The sequence below is a fragment of the Rhinoderma darwinii genome, chromosome 1 (assembly GCF_050947455.1).
Source record: "Rhinoderma darwinii isolate aRhiDar2 chromosome 1, aRhiDar2.hap1, whole genome shotgun sequence".
Classification (NCBI taxonomy): domain Eukaryota; kingdom Metazoa; phylum Chordata; class Amphibia; order Anura; family Rhinodermatidae; genus Rhinoderma; species Rhinoderma darwinii.
Window position 1 is genome coordinate 477,552,510 of NC_134687.1, and position 15,201 is coordinate 477,567,710.

The 15,201-nt window shown below is 41.2% G+C and overlaps 1 protein-coding gene across 1 annotated transcript in view; it reads right to left on the reverse strand.

The window, feature by feature from the left end:
• The window catches only part of HIP1R (huntingtin interacting protein 1 related), a 158,020-nt gene that overhangs the window by 142,584 nt on the left and 235 nt on the right, over positions 1-15,201 (reverse strand). The gene's annotated exons all lie outside the window — the stretch shown is intronic.

A 15,201-nucleotide genomic window follows, 5' to 3' on the forward strand; every position in this document is an offset into this window, starting at 1 on the left:
TTCTGGAGCACAGAAATTGTGTAATATTAAACATAAAGTACACAGTCCATTTTATATAGTGCCCAGTAAACTTGTGAACTAAATCCATCAGAAGCACCTGCTGAGACCATCACTGATCTACTGTAACCGGTGTGGAAACCGGCTAGTAAGTGTTCAATTACCCTACAGCGCCAGAGTGAAAACGAAGAATTGCAGTTTGCATTGAATTGAAAGGCCATCTTTGTGATATATAGACGACAGAGAGACTTTCTCCCCCTCTTACCCAAAAATTCCATTAAAGTATATTTGAAAAATTGACTTTCTAAACCAGAAAACTAACCTATTTTTGGCGTTAATGACCAAGAAATTATTTTACGTATTTTCAGTGTCTCATTTTAAAAGCCATTATTTTTATTAATATTCCATAGACAGCCGTTTTAAAACATTTGTTTTTTTGTGGCACCATTTTTGGGTACATATAATTTATCGACTAAAGGGTACACAGGGACCAAAAAAGTTTACAAATTGCTTTGCATTCATATTTTTATGTAAAAAGAAATCACTTACGAATATACTTTAATTAAAAATTCGGTACTAAATGGTGCCATTCAAATCCAGTGAATTGTTCCCGGAAGTCCTGGAGCTTTTAGAATATTGATGAAGCGCCGACACAGCCACACGCGACTGAGGGCAAGGGGCTGTCACATTGCCTATTGCTGGAGTCCACGAGTAGAGCACCAGCTAGCGCTTTGCTCAGGACTCCAGCACTGCTCCCGACATATGGTCAGTGACTTCAAGGGTTTCCTATAGCTGGAGTTCCCGAGCAGAGCATCAGCTGATGCTCTGCCCGGGGACTCCAGCACTGCTGCCAACATCACTGTCCATATATGGGCAGTGACGTCGGCAGCAGTAGTGGAATCCCTGAGCAGATCAGCTGATGCTCTGCCTGGGGACTCCATCAATATTAGAAAAGCTACAGTACTTCCAGGATCAATTCACCAGATTTGAACGGCACCATTTAGTACCGAATTTTTAATTAAAGTACCTTAGGAAGTGACTTTTCTGCAAAGCAATTTTTACAAATTTTTGGTCCCTGGATAACCCCTTTAACGTACTAATTTTTTGGGGGGGTAATGTAAAAAAAAAACAACACAGAAATTCCAGCATTCTTTTGGAGTCTTAAAATTTACAACAATTACGGTGTCATATAAATAACTTTATTCTGCGGGTCATTGAGATTACAGCAAAACCAAATTTAAAAATAGATTTTTATGTTTTACTACTTTTTCACAATAAAAACCACATTAAAACAAAGTATTTTGTTTGTGAACCCATTTTCAAAGAGCCATAAAAAAATTATTTTTTTCCTCTGACGTAGCTGTACGAGTGCTTATATTTGCGGGACGACTTGTGGTTTTTATTAGTACCATACAACTGATCACTTTATTACGTTTTTTGGTAGGCAGGATGAACAGAAAACAGCAATTATGCCATTTTTTTTTTACGGCGGGTTAAATAACAATAGTTTTATAGTTTGGGTCATTTATCCAATTCTGTTAATCTTTGCTTGGGTTAGTTATTTTTACATAGGTCTTGGAAGGTACTGATTTTCTATGAGGAAATCCAGCTGCTAGGGTCTTAAAGTAACTAAACGTTTAACAATCTTCTGACATGTCATATTGACATGTCAGAAGATTTGATTAGTAGTGGTCAAAAAGCCTATGAGCCCGTTCTTCGATTTCTGGAAAAATCTTAACAGAAATGAAGCGGCTAAGCGCTCACACACGCGCTTCTGCCACTTCATTTTAGCGATTCGTGGGGGTCTCTGTGTTCGGACCCCACACAAATCAAAACTTCTGATATGTCAGTAGCTTGTTAAATGTTTAGTTTAACAATGCAATGCTTCCTGGGGGGGGGGGGGGGATATGCAAACTAGGTCTCCTACACAAGGAAACCGCCTCTAGTGTCACCGCAAAGGTGACTAACCTGTAACTCATTGCCCTTAAGAGTCTCTAAAAGCAGAACTGCGTCAGACATCTCTCATTCAACCAACCAGGAACCTACTTTGTACGGATGAGGAGCAGAACTCAAACAGTGATGGCTCCAGATGGGTGTCGCTGGTTTGGCTTTTAACCCGACTCATGATTCAAGGCTCTTTAAAAGGTTTGGACATTGACTTACAGGCTAGGTACCTATAGGTGGCACAAGAGAGACTATTTTCTTCCTTCTACTGGGGTGTGACAAATGCCCAGTTAAACGATCTGCTAAAAGCCAAGGAGCTTCATGTACTAGCCACACAACTCCTCAAGAAGTCAGGCAAAACAGCTGTAAAACAGAGTTCTATATCTCCATACAGCAAGTAATAAGCCATAAACCAACTTTGCATTCAGCAAAGATACAGCTGTGTAACTGGGAAACATACTTGATCAGCCACTAATCCTTTACACTAAAAATATGACCCAGAGACAATCAGGATTGTGGAGGAAGGACATACAACCATGCAACTGACCCTACGCTTTCTGGGTCAGAAGCAACACAAGAATCATGCGTTATATGACGCTTATAATAGACAGATACAGAGTAAAGGGCCGACTGTAGTGGACAAAGCCAGTAATATATATCCAATACAGTACTGCTTTCAGTAATAATTCATACAAACTCAAGATGTCAAAATCACTTTCTATGCCGAACATAAATTAGGATTGTGGGTCTGTGATATTTGAAAGGAAGAACACGACGTGTGAATCAGTATCATGCACAGAACAAGTGAACACAGAAATAGTGTACAAGTTAATTTGGTGCAAAGCCGTAGGAATACTTAAAACAGCAAGCTTTAATAAGGATGTGCGTCACACAATACAAACATGTTTTATATTCTCACAGCAAGAGACAAAAATTCCTTTAATTCTGTATATTCTGACCTCCGAATACATTGTCTTTTCGGCACCTGATGTTAAATATTAAGAGTTTTTCATATAAACCGTAAAGATTTAATAGCTTTTCTTACGATTTTCTTCAGGCATGTAAATGTAGGAACCTAAACATATACACTCAATGTATACAGACATAGCAGTGTGTAAGTATGTATAAGAGCCATTCGCATCTTTGAGGGGTCAGGACTAAAAAAGGAATCTTGTATCCACATGACCAGAATTGTTTTATATTACTGGCTCCAGACATCAGTTAGCAGGTCCAGGCCCCACATGATGCCCACTATGTACACATTTGAAGAATTTAAAAAAATATATATATTAATGTTTTAAGTGATTTGCAACAACTTTAAAACTTACTTTTGTTAATTATTTCTTTTACTTTTTAAGGTACAGCTTCTAGGTGTCTGGTATACATAGAAGTTGTATTGTTCAGTCAAAGTCGATTCTAAGAGGTAAGCTGAACTGACGGCTCGGCCGAAAACTGGTCCTGCGTGTCCAGCTAACAACTAACACATGTAAATTGATGAGATTGTTATTAGCTGGATTCTGCATGTCAGACACGCAGGAAGAGCTTTACAGCCGGGCCGTCAGTTCAGTTGGCCTGACTCAATCGGCTTGGATGGAACGATGCAGCTTCTATGTATACAGGATACATAGCTGTATCTTAAAGAGTAAAACTCTTAAAGAGGCTCTGTCACCAGATTCTCAAATCCCTATCTCCTATTGCATGTGATCGGCGCTGCAATGTAGATAACAGTAACGTTGTTTTGTTTTGTTTTTAAACGTTCATTTTTGGCCAAGTTAGGAGCTATTTTATATATATGCAAATGAGCTTTGAAATGGACAACTGGGCGTTTTTTCTTCGTTATGTCCAACTGGGCGTGTTTACGTGTATGACGCTGACCAATCAATGACCAGTCAGCATCATACACTCATCTCCATTGATTTACACAGCAGCGATGTGCAGCCACATACACAGAGATTAACGTTAATCAAGTGTCCTGATAATGAATACACATGAAATCCAGCCTGGACGTCATGTGTACTCAGAATCCTGACACTTCTGAATCTTTTCTGTGAGATTCCCGCAAGCCACGCGTAATCTCGCGAGATTACGGAGGTAAACAAGATTTTGTTTCCCTTGCTGGAAATCTCAAAGAAAAGAGTCAGAAGTGTCAGGATTCTGAGTACACATGACGTCCAGGCTGGATGATCATGTGTATTCATTATCAGGACACTCGATTAACGTTAATCTCTGTGTATGTGGCTGCACATCGCTGCTGTGTAAATCAATGGAGATGAGTGTATGATGCTGACTGGTCACTGATTGGTCAGAGTCATACACGTAAACACGCCCAGTTAAAAACACAATACACGCCCAGTTGGACATAACGAAAAAAAAAACGCCCAATTGTCCATTTCAAAGCTCATTTGCATATATATATATATATATATATATATATATATAAAATAGCTCAAAACTTGGCCAAAAATGAACGTTTTTTAAAAAAAAACATGTTCCTGTTATCTACATTGCAGCGCCGATCCCATGCAATAGATTTGAGAATCTGGTGACAGAGCCTCTAAGTAAAATTTTTAATAAAAGTCAATTTAAAAAGTTGTTGCAAATAACTTAAAATTGATTTATTGAAAGAAAGAAAAAAGCTTTTGCTTAAAAAAATTAAAAAAAAGTGTACATATCCTTTAACAGGGAAGTGTGAATCCATTTTCTTACAGAACGTATACAGCACATGGGCCTTTTATGGTATGTTCCCATGGGGTAGATGATTTATTGCATACATCTGAAAGGGGTTGTTTCTACAGGATGTGCATGGCTTTCTGCAAGTTCCAGTTAGATGAATGGGGCAGTCACAGAAATTTCCACAACAAATGTGCAGTGTGACACTACAGATTTCCCCTACCTCCGATAGTGACAACACAAGAACTGTGCATCAAGAGCAGCATGGCATGGGTTTCCATGTATGAGCAGCTGAGCACGAGCCTAAGATCACCATGCACAATGCCAATTGTCACAACTGGACTCGAAGAAACAAGCTCTCTGTAGTGACGAATCACCTTTCACTTTCTGGCAGTCTGATGGATGAACGTAGGTTTGGTGGAAGCCAGGAGAGAATTACCAACCAGAATGCATAGTGCCTACTGTAAAATATTGTGGAAAAGGGATAATGGTCTAGGGTTTTGGCTAAGCCCCTTATTTCCAGTTAGGGTATGTTCACATGGCAGCATCCGTTACGGCTGAAATTACGGTGCTGTTTTCAGGAGAAAACAGCACCGTAATTTCAGCCGTAATGGCATGTGCAGGCGCTTTTCGCTGTGTCCATTACGGACGTAATTGGAGCTGTTTTTCCATGGAGTCCATAGAAAACGGCTCCATTTACGTCTGAAGAAGTGACAGGCACTTTGACGCGGGCGTCTTTTTTTATGCGCCGCCTTTTGACAGCGGCGCGTAAAAAAATGACGCTTTTGAGTCGCAATTTCGGACGTAATTCGGGGCTAAAACGCCCGAATTACGTCCTTAAATAGTGTGTGTGAGAAAACAGCTCCTGAATTTCAGACGCATTTTGCGGCGTCTCTTACAGACGTAATTGGTGCTGGTTTTCATTGGAGTCAATGAAAGACGCCTCCAATTATGTCCCAAGAAGGGTCATGAACTTCTTTGACGCAGGCGTAATTTTACGCGACGTCTTTTGACAGCGACGCGTAAAATGACAGCTCGTCTGCACAGAACATCGTAAGACCCATTGCAAGCAATTGGCAGATGTTTGCCGACGTATTGGAGCCGTCTTTTCAGACGTAATTCGAGGCGTAAAACGCCTCCATTACGCCTGAAAAGAGGTCGTGTGCACATACCCTAACTCTTCTGGAAAGGCTTTCCACAAGATTTGAGGCTGATCGGGCATGGTCCCACATAGCGGTGGCCAAAACCACACCTGCATGCGGTGGCCAATGGCCACACGATTTGCCGGGTATTAATTGGCACAAACAGTGTGGCTATTTGAAGAATCCCATGCAATAGGGGAGCCCAACTCCATATTAAGGCTCATGCTTTTGGTATAGGATGTCCAACAAGCTCTTCTAGGTGTAATCGTCACGTGGCCACAAACTTTTGCTTGGGTCGTGTAGATGTCTGAAAATCTACACAATTCAATGTGCTACACTGTGCCACATAACTTAGGTGCCATTACCAAGCCAATTTAGGATAGAACAGGTCAGATCACTGTGAAACAGATAAGACCTGAATATTGGATCACATAAAACTCAAACAGGTTCCACAAGCTGATGAAAAGCCGATAGCTGGGCAAGGTTTAATAGTCACAGTCCATGGAGGGGGGTACAAAACAAATAGTCGGTGAAACAAGAGGGGGAGTTCCATGGCAACCAACTAGGTTGTTGAGTTTTATTTTACACAAGGCCACTGAAAAATACTGGAATCTGGTGGCTATGGGCAACTGCTGGATCTGTTCTCTTTGCACCAGTGTACACTATTTTACTTATTCATTTTTAATTTATAAAAACAAAAATCTCCAGACAGGTTTTCTATGAAAAAAACAAAAACAAAAAAAACAAAACATACCGTGGGTTGAAAAACGCAGCGGTGACTTAAAAATGCCAGTGAGGACCATATCAGGTGAATACGAAATCATAATTCCACATAGAATTAGGACAGTTTCAGAGGGCCATGATGCCACTGCATTTTAGCGTTCCTATTACAGCCGTAATACACAGACCTCCTGCGTTTTAACGGAAATGAAATTATACCACCATAGAACCCCATGGCAATCCAAGCTCAGCGGAACATCCAGGTACTGTGGTCATAATATAGAAGCTAAAACGCGGCTGCTGGCTGGCGGTGAACATGCAATTCTTACCTCGCAGGCGATTTAATACATATCGCAAGTCCTCTCCTGACATTCATATAATACACACCTTTAAAGTACACACTGGAGTACAATATTAGCCCATGTTATCACGCAGAGGAAAAAAAACTGCAGGTTTTAGAAGCTGCTAAAAGGTAACTTAACCCAAATGCACATTTTATTGTATGCCGTGTTCACACAGCTGATTTTTTAGTGTATTTTGGCATAAAAACCCCTAGTACTTGTAAATGAGCATTTCTTCTTTCAATACCTAGTGGTTTCAAATTCTGCTCTGGCTGTTACTAGATATTTTAGAAACAGTTCATTTCAACAGTCCTGTTCCCCATTTTCAATGGAGAGGTAGTGGAATATGCATTGCCATGTCTGGCTGACCAGTCAACAGTCTGCAGTCAATAAACCCCTGACCTGTCAGCACTGACCTAAATACATTTAAAGGGCACCACAAAGGACTGAATAATATATATTATATGGATTGCACGTTTACATTTAACCAAAATGCAGGGTCAGTAAACTAATTAAAATGATGAATTAATAATAAAGCATGTAAAGTAATTATACAATATCATACTTAAATATGAGCAGTGTGCATCATGACATCATTGACATCCAGACAATTGACCGTGTAAGTCATTGTATCTTCAATATGTGATTAAAACATATCACGGTGGCACCATGAGAGTCTGTGCCATGTAGTAACCATAAGGAGGATACTACTACTCCACAAATTTCCAGAAATTCTTACACTAGTTACATTAACCTTACTATAAGATACCATCTAGTGTAAATTTAAAGGGGACCTGTCCAGTCTAATATGTGGCTTTAAAGGTCAGCAGAAATAAAAAAGGAGCCGCTAAAATAAAAAGCATTTTATTCATGTAAAACCTGGTTCCCAGACGGACTTCTCAGCCCTTTGAAAGACTGAAGGGCAGCCTTCCCTGCCCACACACAGTGATCGACAGCTTCACCTGTACACATGCTCATACAGTGGAAGCTATTGATCACTTTGTATGTGGAGAAAGCCCCCCTCAAGACTGGAGCGGAGAGGTGAACGAGGATTTACATACGTCATTACAACCATAGCTCCCAACCATCCCGCATCCGGCGGGACAGTCCTGGCTGCCTGGAGCGAGGGAGCAGAGTGTAGCCTACACACCGGAGCGGAGCACTGCAGAGGAAAAGAAGCCACAGGACAGTGGTGTGTACACAGTTTAAACAATTTAGTGCCTGGGAACTCTAGCGTTTCTAAAAGCATAAAATAAGTGTCATTATTTTATGATTTTAGAAACTCTTGCATCTCCAGGATCATTATTTTTGCGTAAACACCCCGAAATACACCTGAAACCACTGCGTGTGAACATACCCTTATACTGTAGAAGAGCAGCTAGGGGGGGCATTATACTGTATGGGGGAATTTGCTTGGGCATTATACTGTATGGGGGCATCTAGAGGGCATACTGTGTAGGGGCAGCCATTTGGTATTATACTGTGTGGGAGGCACTATGGGAGCATGATACGGTGTAAGCTGAATCGGGTGTGTATGGGCGGGGATTGGGTGGGATTAGAGGCGTGGCTTAAAAGAAAAAAAATTGTCTCTTTGTGATACTTGAAAGTTGGGAGGTATGCCAATACCGCCTGGTATGTAAACTGCATATCCATCTATACCATGCTGTACTCAGACATGGCAGCATGATAATCCTGACATGTCTGCTCTAAAGAATATCAGAAATCACAGATTATTTTTCCAGTGACGTGGCTTTATGAGGCATTGTTTTATGCAGGAGCGATGGGATTTTTCTCCTGTGCAGTTTGGATACACAAAAATTCTTCAGGTTATCACGATTGTGTAGAAATCTAATATGTGTAGGTTTTATGCTAAATATTGACTTTTTTCAGACATGTTTGTATTTTTTTGTAGCTTTTTTTTTTTTTTTTTTTTTTAAATCCCACGTAGGGATAACTTTAGCAAGTTGTTTTTTTTGCAGAAGCGTAATCCTCAATAAGAATACATTATACTGTCACTATGACAGGTTGCTTTTAGGGTCCATTCACATGTTGTGGATGAGTTGCGGTTAAAAATTGTATCCAAAAACGCGTGTTTTCACAGCGATTTTGCGCGTTTTTTGTTAAAACTTCTCGAAAAACGCACACCAATCGGATGCATTTTTTCAATGAGGTTTTAAAGGGGTTTTCAAAGAAAAATAAATAAAAAAAATCGGAAACAGAACGCCTCCAAACATCTGCCCATTGATTTCAATGGGAAAAACTACGTTCTGTTCTGAAGAAGCGTTTTCTTACGCGGCTATTTGGAAAAACTGCCGTGTAAAAAAACGGCAGCGAAAAAAGAATTGCATGTCACTTCTTGAGCCGTTTTTGGAGCAGTTTTTCATTGACTATAGAAAAACAGCTCCAAAAACGGCCGTAAAAAACGCGAGTTTGCTTAAAAGACGGCTGAAAATCAAGAGCGGTTTTCCATTGAAAACAGCTCCATATTTTCAGACGTTTCTGATTTTGTGTGCGCACATCCCCTTATTCTTGCAGAGTGATCCACTGGAAACCACTAACCCTGTATCAGACCGCACTGCTATGCTACACCTCCTACAAGCAATTACCATATTAATGAATGTCCTATTGACGTGGGAGGGAATATGGCAAACAAAGACATCATAGCATAGGAATGAGGTAGAGGTGTGAAGCTTGGTTTTAAATAACATTGATCTCATGATTGTCACTGTTGGCAAGAGTAACATTTTTACCCATAGACTGGTTTTCCCAGCTTTTCAAAATGGCCAGAACAGATGGCCCTGTGGTTCCCCTCCAGTCCCGGTTTACATTGCTGCAGTGATGACATACCGTGCCAACACTTGCCGTGATGTTAGTATGTACAGCATGTCGTCACTGCAAGAATGTAAACAGAGACCGGCGGGGGACCACAAGAGCAGTGGCGTGGCGGGATACTTATTTGTTATTCAGTGTCATAAGATTTTTTTTCTAAAGCTGCAAACCCCCTTTAAAATCATAAGAAAAGAGAATAATGTTTATAAACGACTGTGTAAAGTGCAATAGTGGCTTCAAATGAGTTTTTAGACTATGTTCACATGGCAGATTTTTTAAGAGGAAAAAAAAATAAAAAAAATCAGACGCGAATTTGCAAGAGAACTTGCGGCAGAAATCTTAAGCTGTCCCTCAGAATCTGTATAAATAAGAGACAAGCCACATTATTTTTATCCGCACCGCGGATTTCAACTGACACGAGTGCTATCTCCGGCAGTCCCATATAGAAAGTGAATGGAGCGGTGGCCGAGCATGCGCAGCCCCACTCCATTCACATAGGGCACTCCCTGATCCTGTTCTTGGGATCGGTGGGAGTCCCAGCAGTCAGACGTCCATCACCTATCCTGTTAGGTGATGAATAATCATTATGAGAAAACCCCTTTATCCAGTTTCTTTATAGTGAAGTAGAGCACCTAAATTTATCTACCCAAGAGCACCAGTATTAGACCAACAAGGAGAATTTTTAGGCTTCTTGCTATAATGTGCAATTGCGATCACAATCACTAACAACGCCAGCTGCTATTGCCTAAATGAGCCATGTCCCCTCCCACACCACTTCGGCTATATTTGCACGACTATATACACGCAGTGAAAAAACTGCCTTGTGACGGCCAATTTTTTTAAAAAGGTTGTGTCACAGACATTTTTAGAACAATGAGGTTCTATGGGTGTATTAAGTTGTTCGTTTTTTTGTTGTTTTTTTTAACTGCCCGTGAATACTATACGTCAGAAAATAGAACATGTTCTATTTTTGGCCATTTTCACGGCCCCCATAGAACTCAATGGATCAGTTTTAACGGCCATTTTTGATAAATCAATCCATGTGACGGCTGTTAAAAACTGACCTGTCACAAGGGGATTCAATTGTATCCACGCCCTTAGGACAAGTATACAATTAACAGCGCTGGTGAGGCAAGGGATCCATCTGTTCCATTCCCCGTCATTCAGTGCTTTTTTGTCATGCAGGCCTGCGTTGCTCCACTGGGGCAGGCCTGGTCAGAAGAAACCAGGCCTGCATCACCGCAGAAGAGGATGGCATGGGAACAGGGACAGGTGAGTGGCGCCATCTACGTGGGGGGTGTATAGCGCTATCTACAGGGGAAGTGTGGAACCATCTACATGGGCACAGTGGTACTATGTGGCCACTACCTACAGGGGTTACCGTGGTGCTATCTACATGGGTACTGTGTGTGGCTCTATGTGGGCACTGTGACACTATTTACAGCTGGCACTATCAACAGGGGCATTGTGGTACTATCTACATAGGCACTGTAGTGTTTTAATGGCGCTGGGACAGAACCCTCCCCCAAATGAATTTCACCCGTTTTGTTAATGGCAATGAAACAGTGGAAATTTGGAAGCACGCGGATACAAAAACGGCCATGAAAAACAGTTGATCCGTTTTTAATGGTCTTTTTTTTTTTCCATGGTCATGCAAATGTAGCCTTAGTGGTTTTATGAACATCATGTCATCTGTTGACCAGCTACCCCTGAGGTGTCAAAACTAGCAACACTTATTAGTTGGATATATTTTCTGTTATTTTGGACTAAAAAGTAAAGTCAATATTTATATTCTGTCATAGTTTATTACTTTTGATTTATAGAATATTTTTAAGTTAAATGTATATTTGATTGGTTAAAAAACAAAAACCTGGAGAGACCAGAATACATTGGAAGCCATAATACTGCATCGTAAAAACCACATCTAAGCCTCACGCACCCGGCTTTATTGTACGATGTTAAGGAGATTAATCCTGTACCTCGGAATGCCTCCAATTTCATACGTAAAAGTGCAGACTCTTCTCTTCTCTGTTTTATTCTATTGAGAAGCCTATGGCAAAAAAGGCCAAAGACTCCATACTGTACCTAGAGCAAGCTGCGTTTTCATGGAAAAAAAAAAAAAGAACACGAACCCCGAAAACACCAAACTTTTTAGCAGTGAAACAGAACACTAAAAATGCTACAAACCGCTGTAGGTGAAACGGGGTCCTTTGGAGGCGCGGTATTGGCTCAGAGCAGTTTATAGGCACGGTATTAGGGATCCGTACAACACGTATCCATTGTTCAGCCGTATGCACTAGCCCTTCGGTTGCGGTGACACTTTTTTGCAAAACACCTGCATTTTTCCCATGGCTTAGAGATAGATCTATTTCTCGTAAATATTTCACCTGAAAAGTTTGACTCTCCTTCAACAACGTCATTTATTCTAAATTGAGACGATTGCCAACTCCATTGTACCATTGGGTTTTTTTATTGTTCGCACTATTCAGGCGTTACATTTGGAATTTATTTATATGGTCAATATTTCATAGAATGTTTTTGAAGTCCTTTGCATTGTAACACAGAAAGTCTGATTCTTGTTGTCTTCTTTGGGTTTGCTTGCAATGGGAGAAGTGCAACACAACAACATCATGTGCACTTCTCAACTACACGCAACATCCGTGTGTGAAGCCAGACAACCAAGAATATGTTCATTGCTGCACTCATCTGTGACAGGTCCTCTGTTCCCGCAATAGGCATTAATTATAAGGGAGTAACCCGACCACAGACCTAAACATTTTCTACATCAGCGGTTTGAGTAAGAGTATTTGAAGCCTTTGTTCACAAGCTGCTTTTCTGCATTTTTTCACAAACTGTATTGTACAAATACCAGATCACAATGCAGACATAAATAACATGCCCCTAGGTGTGGCCTATGGTACTTTTAGTAAGTACTATGTACAAGTCAAATCCATATTGATATAAAAACCTTGACAAATAGTTACGCAAAGTTTACATGCAAACATGAATTGACTTGAAGCTTAAAAACGAGAAAATCTGGAAGATACAAGCTATAATTTGACAAATGATGTATATTAGCAAGTGATATCTTATCAGCATGTAAAAATAATACAGGATAAATCAGAAGGGCTGAAGTTGCATTGCTTTGTGGTGGACTTCAAACTAAAATCACACACTAACAACATGTCCTATTTCAGGCCGTAATTACGGCACGGGCAGGCCCATATAAGTCTATGGGGCTCCCGTAATTACGGGAACGTTGCTAGGCGACGTCAGTAAATAGTCACTGTCCAGGGTGCTGAAAGAGTTAAACGATCAGCAGTAACTCTTTCAGCACCCTGGACAGAAACTACCGATCACAATATAGATCAACCTGTATAAAAAAAAAAATAAAAAAAAAAAAAAAGATGTTCATACTTACCCAGAACTCCCTGCTTCTTCCTCCAGTCCGGCCTCCTGGGATGACGTTTCAGCCCATGTGACCGCTGCAGCCAATCACAGGCCAGTCACAGGCTGCAGCGGTCACATGGACTGCAGCGTCATCCAGGGAGGTCGGACTGGATGTCGAGAGGGACGCGTCACCAAGGCAACGGCCGGGTAAGTATGAATTTCTTTTACTTTTACTGTGGAATGGGCTGTCCCTCCTCTATCCTGCACTGATAGAGAGAAGGGGCTGCTGATTAGTGCAGTGCAATTTTGCAGCGAAAACGTGCCCGTAAATACGAGTGGAATACTGGTGACACCGGACCCGTATTTACGGGCACGGGTCGAATACGTGTGACCAAGGATCCGTATTTACGGGAGGAAAAAAATATGTTCGTGTGCATGAGGCCTAAATACAGCAAAGTGCAAGTGCCTGAACAATAAGTGTAGCAGCCCTATACTGACAAGTGTCAAGTTAGGGGAAACAATTAGACTAGACAGGCACAAAAAGGAGGACAAAATACAGACCAAAAACGTTAACGACTCGCAATATCAATCGGCATTCGTTCTTACAAATGTATCTCCACGTGTCAAAGGACCCTGGCTCTGATCAAAGCCGGTCACAGATTCCGAAATATAGTGCGGCATGATGCACAATATTGGATGGCATGATGCACAATATTGGATGGCATGATGCACAATATTGGACCATGACAGGCCCCAATGTGAGTCGGGCGTCATTCGTATCCCTCGTACATAACCTCTTAAACAGCGTTCAGCTAGGCTCTCATATGAAGATACCCGCTGTCAATAAGCCTTATTACACCATATAAAGGTCATAGAATGGGGCGCCCTGCACTGGACCTTCCCGTCCGTGCATCACAGATAGCCATTAATTTTCAGCAGCAAAACTTCGCCTGGTGATAAGTTGATCGACACAGCATTTACGCAGGATTTCGGTGATATTCACGGTTTTATATTTCTTAAATGTTTTTTTATGTACATCAAAATGACAAAAAACCCCACCAAAAACGCATGTAAAAACGCAAAATACAGTAAAACAAAAAACACTTTACACGGAGCTTAAAACGGCAGACAAAAACCCTGTGTAAAGGAGGCAATAAAATGGGAAAAAAAAAAAAAAAAGTAGTGCTAGTCGTTCTACATAATTATTTATTATAGGTCATCAGACAAAATACTTTACATGATCCCTTAGCAGAAAGCTAGCTTTAATGTTGCTTATGTAGCACCAACATATTCCGCAGCGTTGTACAGAAAAGGTCACCACTTCCATCAGGGTCTGCGCCCGAAGCGACTCACAATCTAAGGCTTCGTTCACATCTACGTTCGCGGTTTCCGTTGCTCTGTTCCGTCGTAAGAGCAGAACAAACACTGGAAGCATCGGTTCAGTAGCATGACAGAACCCATTGCCTTTAATGCATTCTATCAGGTTTTACCGGAGAAAATGGCGCAGCATGCAGCGCTATATCTAAAGGATCTGTGAGAGGACACAGAGCCTGCAATGCAGGTGTGAACGGAGGAGAAGTTTCCTATCTTACATACACTAGACAATTCAATATAGAGCCAATAGTTTTTAGAAAAAAAACTCAGACATGGTGAGAAAATACAAAGTCCATACAGATGATGTTATGGGTCAGATTCTAAGCCAGCACCCCATGGCCACAGGACACCCTGTCACTCACGGAGCCGATTTAAATGCATTTGTTCAACGAAATGCCAACTCCACACACCGCAACTATAAAGACTTGGTTGATATTGACTCGTCTCTCCCTCCAGTAAGATCTACAGATGTAGCAGAGCCGAGTTTGACATCTGACAACTTATTGTGATCTGTGGCTTTATATAGTACTGCAGGTAAACCTAGTACATGATCCTGCAGCCACAAAGTCTGCTACATCTGTATCCTCCTCGTCAGACACGTCTGTTACCTGCTCCACTGTCAATGAACTGCTGCTGCTCCATAAATGAACTAGTACTATTGTATAACACATTGCAGTGGCGCGCTCTTCCTCCACCACACACTATAATAAGCCTGCAGAGAAAACATTCAAGGCTGAGCTGTCCTTCAGTCACACACCCATCCGGCACCGCAACTCCAGGTCACACAGCCTCAC